Source organism: Gossypium arboreum, chromosome 7 (genome assembly GCF_025698485.1).
Source record: "Gossypium arboreum isolate Shixiya-1 chromosome 7, ASM2569848v2, whole genome shotgun sequence".
Classification (NCBI taxonomy): Eukaryota; Viridiplantae; Streptophyta; class Magnoliopsida; order Malvales; family Malvaceae; genus Gossypium; species Gossypium arboreum.
In genome coordinates, this window is record NC_069076.1 from 41,012,824 (window position 1) to 41,025,518 (window position 12,695).

Below are 12,695 nucleotides of genomic sequence, written 5' to 3' on the forward strand. Positions count from 1 at the left end.
TGAATTGAAAGCCAAACCAATATTGATACATCAAATTCGTGAAGCTCAGAAAGTCGACAACGAGTTGGCTGCAAAATGGGCTGAGTGTGTTCCGAACAAGGACTCGGAGTTTCAAATCGATGATGACGATTGTTTGAGGTTCAAAAGTCGTCTGTGTGTTCCAAAGAGTTCGGAACTTATTTCGATAATTCTGAACGAAGCCCATTGTAGCCGAATGGCAATCCACCCGGGGAGTACGAAGATGTACAATGATTTGAAACGTCGGTTTTGGTGGCATGGTATGAAACGAGACATCTCCGACTTTGTTTCGAGATGTTTAATATGTCAACAAGTGAAAGCGAAACATCAAGTGCCTTCAGGATTACTTCAGCCGATCACGATACCCGAGTGGAAATGGGATCGAGTCACCATGGACTTTGTATCCGGACTGCCATTGTCAGCGAGTAAGAAGGATGCGGTTTGGGTCGTGGTAGATAGATTGACTAAGTCGGCTCACTTTGTCCCCGTACGTACGGATTTTTCAATGGACAAACTAGCCGAATTGTACGTTTCTCAGATTGTGAGATTGCACGGGGTGCCTATTTCCATCGTGTCGGATAGAGATCCGAGATTTACCTCGCGATTTTGGAAAAAGTTGCAAGAAGCTTTGGGTACCAAGTTGCATTTCAGCACCGCCTTTCACCCCCAAACCGATGGTCAATCCGAGCGGATAATTCAGATACTTGAGGATATGTTGAGATGTTGCATCCTCGAGTTCAGTGGTTCATGGGAACGGTATTTGCCGTTGATTGAATTCGCTACAACAACCAGCTTTCAATCAAGTATTAAGATGGCACCCTACGAGGCTTTGTACGGTCGTAAATGCCGTACACCATTGTTTTGGACTGAGCTTGGTGAAAGCAAAATTTTTGGGGTGGATTTGATTAGAGATGCTGAACTGAAAGTGAAAGTAATCCGTGAAAGTCTGAAGATAGCCTCCAATCGCCGAATTAATTGACGCGGATCCAAGCGTAAAGACGCCGAGCATCGGTGGGAGATAAAGTGTTTCTCAAGGTTTCACCTTGGAAAAGATACTCAGATTCTACCGTAAGGGCAAGTTGAGCTGAGGTTCATTGGGCCATATGAGATATCCGAGCGAGTCGGTCCAGTGGCATATCGTCGATTTTGCCCCGAACTCAAAAAGATTCACGATGTCTTTCGTGTTTCGATGCTTCGACGCTATAGATCTGATCCATCACACGTGATTAGTCCATCGAGGTTGAAATTCAAGCCAATATGAGTTATGAGGAAGAACCGATTTGTATCCCGCACGTGAAGTGAAAGAGTTGCGAAACAAGCGTGTTCATTGGTGAAAGTGTTATGGCTCAAACACGGATAGAAGAAGCTACTTGGGAAACCGAGAACTCTATCAAAGAGCGATACCCAACCCTATTTACCGGTAAGATTTTCGGGGACGAAAATTTCTTAAGTAGGGGAGAGTTGTGACAGCCTTAAAACGACCCTAGTCGGAATATGGTTTCGGGACCACAAAATCGAGGCATAAAAATAATTTAATATTTATTTTATTGCCTATAATGTGTGTTAACTCATGTGTGACATTTTTGATGCTTTGATTTAGAGTTATAAATGTGAATTTCACTAGAAAGGACCTAGTAGTAAACTTTGAAAGTATGATGGGGAAATGTGTGATGACTAATTAAAGCATGCATGCAAAACAATGGACTTGCATGTCAAATTTCCCCCCCCAATAGCTAGTGGCCGGCCATGGCAAGAGTGGATGGGCAAAACATGTCATGAAACATGTTTTGTTGGTGCATTAGGGTGAAATAATAAAATAAAGAGCATGGGCAAAGAAAGAAAAAAAAAATGGTCTCATCCATGCTTCCCCCTTGGCCGTGAGTTGAGAGAAAGGAAAAGAAAAAATTTGGTTCATCTATTCTCATTTTCTTTGGGCTGAAAATTCTAAGAAGGAAGGAAATTTTGCTCCATTTTTAGTTTAGAAGAGATCTAGAAGGAGATTTGGCTATACTTGCATCAAGATTAAGGTATGTTGAGGTTGTGTCATGAGATTCATGCTTGTTTTGGTTGCCAACTTGATGTGCATGTTAGCCATGGTTCAAATCCTTGCTATGCCATGAAAAATGGTATTTGGCCAAGGTTGATATTGTGTTAAAGCCATTGCATGCTAAATGTGAAGCTTGTTGATGATGCATGTAATGATGGATTGACTACTCTTGAAATTTCTTTTAGTATTCTTGAGTAGGACATTGAATTCTTTGTTTAACCATGACCGAAGTTGAAGGGGTATGGTTGTGATGTATTCGGCCATGGTGCATTCATGAGCATGATTTATGCTTGTTACTTGATTGGTAAAAATTTGTGTTTGGATGGGTATGAACCCCTTGAGATTCGGCCTTGCACCTATATGTGTATATATGTTTGCACATGATATTTTGATTATGAAGAAAGTGATAAATATGTTTGTTTAAAGAAGAAATTTGTTGAAGAATGTTGTGAAATTTGCATGTACATTCGGCCTAGTACATGTATAGTGTGAAAAACCTTGAAATTATTTTTGATTTTGTGTATTTATGACCATGTATAATCGGCCACATGAGTAATTTGAGCACTTGATGTTATGTTAAAATTCTTGAGCTTAAATATATGGATGCATGTATATGTGGCCATATAATGGCTTTTGGTTCAAAGGTTGAATGATAAATTATAATAAAGTAAGATGATATGAGATGCCGAATGTGATTTACTAGTAAACATTATTGATAGAAATATTGAATACTTCTACTTGTATTCGTTAAGCTCAAGAGCAAAAGGAGCTAAATCCGATAAAGGGAAGGAAAAAGTGATCCAATAGCCGTTGAAGCCGCTCGACAACATCCGAGGTAAGTCCTCAAGAAATGACCCTACTCAAATTATGTGAAATGAAATATGGATGTGTAATGATTATTGATTTATGTGTGTATGAGTATTTGAATGATACCGGGCTAAGTCCCAAGGCGATTATGCTAGTGATATGTTTGTGTTTGAGCCTTAGTAACGAAAATAAACATGGATGTGTAATGATTATTGATGTATGTGTGTGCATGAGCAATTGAATGATATCCGGCTAAGTCCCAAGACATTTATGCTAGTAATTATATCCGGTTAAGACCCAAGGCAATTGTGCTAGTGGCTACATCCGGCTAAGACCAAGGCATTCGTGCAAGTTGTTAAATCGGGCTAATACCCAAGGCATTTGTGCAAGTCGTTCTATCGGGCTAAGACCAAGGCATTCGTGCATGTGGTTATATCCGGTTGTATTCAAGAAGCTTGGGCTGGAGGTGAGCATTGGTTGCTGTAATAAATTTAATTAGTACGCTCGAAAAGCCCAAAGGATAAGGTATGTTTATATGTGCATTGGAAAAGTCGATATGTTTGAGTAACATTCGTTCAATCGACTAAGCTATTGAATTGGTTGATATCTTGTGAAAGTATATAATGATGAAGTGTGAAGTAAGTATGATTATGTGAATGTGTATTAATGAAATGATTCATTTGGCTATGTGAATGTAATGCTTTAGTTAAAGCTGATTTTATTGCTTGAGACTTACTAAGCATAAAAATGCTTACTCCGTTGCTTTGGCTCTCTGTTTTATAGATTTTGCTCGTTAGCGATCGGATCCGGGATCATTAAAGTCGAAGTCATCTACACTATCAAAGCCTCCATTTTGGTATAATTTTGGTTGAACTTTGAAATGGCATGTATAGGACTACCCTATTGTTGAAGGTCATGTACCTTTCGGTTTTGTGTAAACTTGGATAGCCATGCGAAAATGGCTTATATACGTTTTTGGTATGATACTATAATCATTGTATGTTGATCATTATGGGGTATGGAATTGTTTTGAGAAGATTAGCCATTGGAATGGTTAATCATGATCACACTTTGTGCTATGTATGCAAAGAGGGGCAATTGAATCGTGGAAATCATGAAATAGGTAAAGGTTACCTTGAAAACAGATGCTAGCAGCAGCAGTGGTGTGGTTTTGAAAAATCACCAAAAATTGTAGGAATGGTATTAAATAGTGAATAAGTTATGTGAATGAACATTGATGAGTCTACTTTCATATGGAAGAAACGAAACGGTCATAGGAGTTACTTGTTAAGAGATATTAAAGTTATCGTGAGACAGGGCCCGAACGGTTTCTGGGTCCCCTGTCGCGACTTTAAAAATTTACTATAAATTATCCAGAAAGAATTAGGAGTCATTCCTTATATGTGCAGATTCCATTTTGAGTATAGTTTCATTAGAAACAAACGGCACCAGTATTAAAGCCCTGTACAGAGAGATATTCAAGTTGTAACGCGCGAAGGTCAGAGCAGTTGATCCCTGTAATGTGGGTGACTTTAGCTAATAAACTGTACCAATTGGCCCGACCAAAAATTCTAGAAATAAATCCATGGAAGGATAAATGAGTCTAAATTCAGGGAAAATTTACGGAATCAGTTTCCGAGTTTTGAAACTCGAGATATGATTTTTAAGGCGACAGTGACGCAGATTTCCAGCCTGTCTGGAAATGCCAAATTGGTCGGTGCTTTAAGAGGACTTGGCTCGTTAACCCCTCGCGTCCGACACCGGTGATGGTCTCGGGTTTGGGGTTTACAGCGTCCTTCCACTAAAATAGGTTGGAATGCCTGTATACCTAATCTGTGCAAAGTAGGCGCTCTATTCAGCAATACAGGATGTCCCCGCATAACTTCTTGCAGTATTTCCCATACAATCGGCCCTTTTTCCCGAATTTTACTCGTATGTGAGTCTAGCTATACATGCCATATTTTTGAACTGTGATATTATGATAAATCTTAACATTGAAAATGTTCTTTTATATAGCAAATGGTTCCTGAACGAGCCGTAGTGGACGATGTCGAGAGCAATGCGCCTGCTCCCGTGTAGGGGATGGTGCCATCCAATTCTAGACTGGCTACAAGTAGTCGTAATTGTGAGGCTAGATAAGCATTCTATCAAATGATGAACGATTGGTTTAGCCAGTATATTAGAACCAATCCGGCTGTACAACAACCTCCACCTCTAGTTAATCCTCCATAAGCTCCTGCTATGCCATCAGTTAACCCGGTTCAGTTAAGTAAGCCTTTGGTAGATAAGATCAGAAAGTATGGGGCCAAAGAGTTTCGAGCTACAACAAATGATGATGTTGAAAGGGTCGAGTTCTGGTTAGAGAATACAATACGAGTATTTGATAAATTGTCATTTAAACTGAAGAATGCATAAAATGTGTCGTTTCACTCTTGGGAGATACAGCATATCACAAGTGGAAAAGTTTAATATCGGTAGTTCTGAGTGAGCGAGTTACCTGGGATTTCTTTCAAGCTGAATTCTAGAAGAAATACATGAGTCAGAGATTTATCGACCAGAAACATAAAGAGTTTCTTGAGCTTAAATAAGGTCGTATGCCTGTTACAGAATACGAGCAAAAATTTGTAAGATTGAGTTAGTATGCTCGTGAATGTGTATCTACTGAGGAAATAATGTGCAAAATATTTGAGGATGGTTTGAACGAAGATATCTATTTGTTAGTCTGGATTCTTGAGATTAAAGAATTCATTGTGCTTGTTGAACGAGCATGTAAAGCCGAAGATCTCGGGAAAGAGAAAAGAAAAGCCAATTCTGAAGCTAGAGAAATACGAAAGATATCATAGGGCAAATGATTTCAATCTGTATCAAAGAAATTTCGAAATGATAATAGCCGTTCAAATGCTAATGTGGGATATTCAAATAGAGATCGTGCTAGATCGTATTCGAATTTCAAAGCTCCAGCTACGTTTGTTGCTAGTGTTGGTAATGTAAAGAATGAAAAGCCTGAGTGTAATCAATGTGGAAGAAGACATTTTGGAGAATTCTGGGGAAAAAGTAATAACCGAGCTTGTTATAGTTGTGGTTCACGAGATCACTTTATAAAAGATTGCCCAGATTTAGCTGAAAAAGATAATTTTCAGAATCCGAGGCCAAGTGCAACATTTCTCGTGGTAGACCTCCAAGAAATATGAAAAATGTAAACAAAAGATACAACTGTTAGATCCAAGGCTCGTGCACCTGCTAGAGTCTATGCTATCCGAGCTCGTGAGGATGCTTCGTTCCCAAATGTGATTACGAGTACGTTCACTCTTTATGATACTTCTATGATTGCTTTGATAGATCCTGGATCAACACATTTGTATATATGCATGAACTTAGTGAACAATAAGACATTTCTTGTAGAGTCTACTGAATTTGTAATTAGAGTTTCAAACCCCCTAGTCAGATGTGCTTTGGTTGATAAAGTCTGCAAGAATTTCCCATTAATGTTTTGAGGCACTTATTTTTCGGCTGATCTGATGTTATTACCTTTTGATAAGTTTGATATAATTCTGGGCATGGATTGGCTAACTTTGCATGATGTTATTGTGAACTGCAAACGAAAAACTATTAATTTGAGATACAAGAATGATGAAATAGTCAGAATTGAATCTAGTGATTTGAATGGATTGTCTGCTGTGATATCTTCGATGGAAGCTTTGAGTATTGTGAGAAAGAGTTGTGAAGCCTATTTTGCGTATGTGATCAATTCGAAAGTGTCAGAAAGGAAAGTTGAATCAGTGCCTGTTGTACGTGAATTCCCTGATGTGTTTCTTGAAGAACTTCTAGGATTACCTCCGATCAAAGAATTTGAATTTGGTATTGAGTTAGTACCGGGAACTACTTCAATTTCAATAGGTACGTACAGAATGGCTCCTACTAAATTAAAAGAATTAAAGTCTCAGTTGCAAGAGTTAACTGGTAGAGGATTTGCTAAACCGAGTTTCTCACCTTGGGGTGCTCTGGTTCTGTTTGTGAAAAAGAAAGACGTTATGATGAGAATGTGTATAGATTATCATCAGTTGAACAAAGTGACTATCAAGAATAAGTATCCTCTACCCCGAATTGATGATTTATTTGATCACTTGAAAGTCGCTGCTATGTTTTCGAAGATAGATTTGAGATCAGGCTATTATCAGTTGCGAGTGAAAGACTCAGACATTCCGAAAACTACATTCCGAACGAGGTATGGCCACTATGAATTTTTAGTTATGCCTTTCAGATTGACTAATGCACCTACTATCTTTATGGATTTGATGAACAGAATTTTTAGACCGTATTTAGATCGATTTGTTGTTGTATTTATTGATGATATATTGATTTACTCTTGTGATGAAACCGAACATGCCAAGTATTTGAGAATAGTGCCACAGACTTTACGTGATAAGAAATTGTACGCGAAGTTCAGTAAGTTGGTTTTCTGGGTCATATTGTATCAACATCTGGTATTCTAGTTGGTCCAAGCAAAATTTCTGCTATTTTGGATTAGAAACCTCTGAGAAATGTTTCTAAAGTTTGTAGTTTTCGAGGACTTTCCAGTTATTATAGAAGGTTCGTAAAAGGATTTTTTATGTTTGCGACTCCTTTAACGAAGCTACTTCAGAAAGATGTAAAGTTTGAATGGTCTGAAAAGTGTCAGAATAGCTTTGATCAGTTGAAAACTTTGTTGACTGAAGCTCCGGTATTGATACAACCCAAATCAGGTAAAGAATTTGTGATCTACAGTGATGCTTCTTTGATCGAACTGGGATGTGTTTTAATGCAAAAAGGCAAAGTCATTGCTTATGCTTCAAGACAGTTGAAGTCGCACGAAAAGAACTATCCGACTCATGATCTTGAGTTGGCTGCGATTGTGTTTGCTTTGAATATTTGGCGCCACTATCTATTTGGTGACAAATGTCACGTATATTCTGATCATAAAAGTTTGAAAAATCTGATGACACAGAAAGATTTGAATTTGCGACAGAGAAGATGGTTAGAACTACTAAAAGACTATGACCTTGTGATTGATTATCATCCGGGTAAGGAAAATGTTGTTGCAGAAGCTTGGAGTCAAAAATCATTGTTTGCTCTGCATGCAATGAATGCTCATTTGGTTTTGTTTGAGATGGCTCAGTTTTAGCTAAATTAAAAGCGAGACCTTTGTTTTTAATGCAGATTATCAAAGCTCAGAAGATTGATAATGAGATTTTAGAAAGACGAGCTCAGTGTGATTTAGAGTCTGATTCAGAATTCAGAGTTGATAAAGACGATTGTTTGAGATTCTGACATAGAATTTGTGTTCCAAAAAATCCAGAATTAATTTAGATGATTTTGAATGAAGCTCACAATAGTCGGCTATTTGTGCATCTGTGTAGTACAAAAATGTACAATGATTTGAAACAACATTTCTGGTGATCTGGAACGAAAAGAGATATCTTTAACTTTGTTTCTAAATTTTTGATCTGTCAACAAGTTAAAGCTGAACATCAGGTGCCATCTGGTTTGTTACAACCGATTACGGTTATAGAATGGAAATGGAATAGAGTGACAATGGACTTCGTTTCGAGCTTACCCCTATCTCTGAGAAAGAAAGATGCAATCTGGGTTGTAGTTGATCGATTGACAAAATATGCTCATTTTATTCCGGTTCAATCTGATTACTCTCTTGATAAATTAGCTGAGTTATACATTACTGATATTCGGAGATTACATGGTGTGCCATTGTCTATAGTGTCAGATAGAGATTCGAGATTTACTTCACGATTCTAGAAGAAGTTACAAGATGCTCTAGGTAAAAAATTACATTTCAGTACTGCTTTTCACCCGTAAACAGATGGTCAATCTGAGCGAATTATTCAAATACTCAAGGATATGTTGAGATGTTGCATTCTTGAGTTTGAATGTATGTGGGAACAGTATTTGCCTTTGATTGAATTCACGTATAATAACATTTTTCTGTAGAGTATTAAAATGGCATCATACGAGGCTTTATATGGTCGCAAATGTCGTACACCTTTGTATTGGACTGAGCTCGAAAATAAGATACACGGGGTTGATTTGATAAAAGAAACTGAACATAAAGTGAAAGTGATCCGAGATACTTTGAAAATAGTTTCCGATTGTCAGAAATCTTATACAGACTTGAAAAGAAAAGACTTTGAGTTTGAGGTTGGTGACAAAATGTTTTTGAAAGTGTAAATTGAGTACTTCGGCTCGATAGAAAAGGTAAATTGAGTCTGAAATTCCTCGGGTCGTATGAGAATACCGAGCGTATTGAGCTGGTAGCATATAGATTGTTGTTACCACCAGGGTTAGAAAAGATTCATGATGTGTTTCACGTATCGATGATTCGACGATACAGATCAAATCCTTCGCATGTGATTCCTTTGTCTGAGATTGAAATTCAGTCTGATATGACTTACGCGAAGTTAAAGAACTAAGAAATAAGAGAATTCCGTTAGTGAAAGTGATGTGGTATAGGCACGATATTGAAGAGGGCACGTGGGAGCCTGAAGATGCTATGAGACAAAAATATCCGAATTTGTTCAACGGTAAGATTTTTGGGGATGAAAATCCCTAAGGGGGAGAATTGTAACAGTCCGGTTTAGACCCTAGTCGGAATAGTGGTTTCAGGACGACAAATTCGAGTCAGAAAAATATTTTAAATATTATTTCCGTGCTTATGGTATGTGAATTCATATGTGTGAAAGTTTCGTATGAAAATTTATTTGTTTGTATGCTCAATTAGATAAAAAGGATCTAATTGCATGTAATGCAAAAGTAGCTTCCTATATTGTAAAGGTATCTACTTGCCATGGTTTTATAAAGCAAGGGTCCTTATGTGGTTGTTAGCCTATTGACAAGATTAATGGCCATAAATAAACATTTGGTAATGGTTTAATTATGTTATAAAATAAGGGCAAATTAGGAAATTGATTAATATGTTAATATTAATCAAAACAAATAAAAATGTGGCCATTTTATTCATCTTTTTCTACCAAAAATAGAAGAGAAGAAAGGGTTTTTAGCTTCATTTGATTCGGCCATTGATTTCCTTAATTAAGGTATGGATTTTGTTTGGTTTTTGATAATTTCTACGTTTTTGTGATCGTTCCTTTGTGTTTTACTAAGCCCATGCCTCAATTTCTAAATTTGATTACGATTTTGAAATGTGCCATTGATGAAATTGTGAGTTTTGTAGTGCTAGTATTTTATAAATGGAAGATATGTTTTGGGTTAACATGTTTTGTCTTTGGATTTTTGATGAATTTGAGTAAAATGGGCTAAATTGTGAAATTTGTAAATTGAGGCACTAAAATGTGAAATAAGTGAAATATGTTGACTAGTATGAGTACGAGGAGAATTCGGCCAAGCATGAGTATAAGCAAATTATGTGTATTTTGTGATTTTGTGATTAGGAACTAAAGTGTCAAAATGTGAAAATGTGAGGGCTAGTTTACAAAATGCCCTAAATGTATGTTTGTGGATTGAATTGAATGGCTTGGTGAATAAACGGGTTAATTTTGAATGCATATAGCTCAAGAAAAGAGGAATTTGGATTTAGACTGAGAAAAGTCGAAGATAATCGAGTAGACGATTCAAATCGACAATTCTGAGTACGAGGTAGGTTCGTATGGAATATGTAACACCCCAAATCCGTGACCGTCACCGGAGTTGAACACGAGGTGTTACCGAACTTACTTCACTTATTTCCCCCTTTATAATCTTTTTTTTGTTTTGCTGTTCCAGGCAGGCTAGCTAACTGTGTCACTATCACCTTAAAGATCATATCTCGAGTTCCAGAACTCGAAAACCAGTTCCATAAATTTTTCCTGAAACTAGACTCATAATTCCATTTACACATTTTTTTCTAGAATTTTTTGTCAAGCTAATTAGTACAGTTTATTAGTTAAAGTCTCCACTGTTTCAGGGTTCGACTACACTGACCTTTTCCCGTTACGACTTGGATATCTTCCTGTACAGGGCTCCAACACTCATGCCGTTTGTTTCTAAAGAAACTAGATTCACAAAGGAATCTGCACATATAGGGTATGACTTCTAATTCTCTCTGGTTAATTTATAATGGATTTTCAAATTCGGAACAGGGGATCCAGAAACCGTTCTCGTCCTGTTTCGCGAAAACTTGAATATCTCTTAAAATACAGCTCATATGGTCGTTTCGTTTCGTTCACATGAAAATACACCCATCAAGCTTCGATTATGTAATTTTTTTAGCATTTAATTCCACTTCTACTATTTTTAGTGATTTTTCGATCTCACATCACTGCTGCTGTCCGCAAGAGTTACCGCAATAGACTATGCCTATTTCATGAATTTTTCCTTGGCCTTACTAATAATCCATCATACATAACACAAATTGTGACCACCTTATCAAAATTACGATTTCTATGACTCGCGACTATAAGTTTTAAAACCCCACTCAACCGACCACATAGGCCATATTCGCATGGCTTAAAGTTTACAACCCAAAAATTCACAAAACAAAGAGCTTATACATGCCAAATGTTCTCCTAGATCGACTAAGAAGACAATACCAAAAGATTGCTCGCCGGTGTGATGACTTCGTTGACGGTTCCGAGCACAAAAAAGAGACGAGTCCAAGAGACCTAAAATGGGTGACAAGAAAAACACCGAGTGAGTTTATAAATCAGTAAGTCATAAGCACTCCACAATTATCCATTAGCAAAATTTATCACAAAGTGAAACAATGAAACGAGGCTAATTGTTCCATCCATATCGAACTATACCATAGTTCCTTAGACCTTTCGGTTCAATCTCATACCAAGTCATACATTCACATTTCATATTCTATTCAATAAGATATTTGAGGCAATTTCCATATATCAACTCATTTTCACCACAATCATGCAAACAAACGAACTTTCATCTATCCCATGATACCTTATTTACGTGATCGCAAGTTTAATCATCACATAGATTTAAAGCTTACCAAGCTCAACCCGAGCATGAACATAGCGCCTATTCGCCATGAGCTCAAGGTACTTACTCTTTCTGCTGTCCATGATCAACTCGATAAGGTCACACCTCCATGTGAGTAACCGATCGAACATATATATTAAATTCGCACACGTAGTGCTTAATAATCGATCACGCACACTTAGTGCCATGTGATTTAAGCTCGCACACATAGTGCCATATAATTTAAATTCGCACACTTAGTGCCATACTTTTCAAGCTTGCACACTTAGTGCCAATCTTGTCACCGTGCCCATTTATTGCCCGCACACTTAGTGCCGAGACCAAACACTCTACGCATTTTACTACCTTTATACATTCAACAATGTCATCATCCCATACACATACATTTTATATACATATCATCTCATTAAACACAATTGCATAGGTATTATGATCATTTAAATCAATACCAAATACATGCTTAATGACTTACCTTGTGTTGGGTAAATAATCCCAAGTCGGCTACTCGATGACCTTCGATTTCCCCTTGTTGGACGCCTCTCCTTTAGGATCTTGAGCTTAGTCAATTAAATTAACCCATTCAACCACTTTGTAAAATATTTGTATCACACATTAAAATTTCATTTCATAGGATACACATGACAAATTCTTATCCTTCTACCCCATGCTTTTGAACTATTTGGTTCACAACCTTAGGCTATCACCCTATTGCCAACTATCCTAATCAAGGATAGTATCACAAGTGTGTACACCCATATGGCCGAATGTGCAAGATTAAATTCAACACCACCTATGTGCTTAATTAGGTGGCGAATATACATAAGCACATTTAGCATTTGAT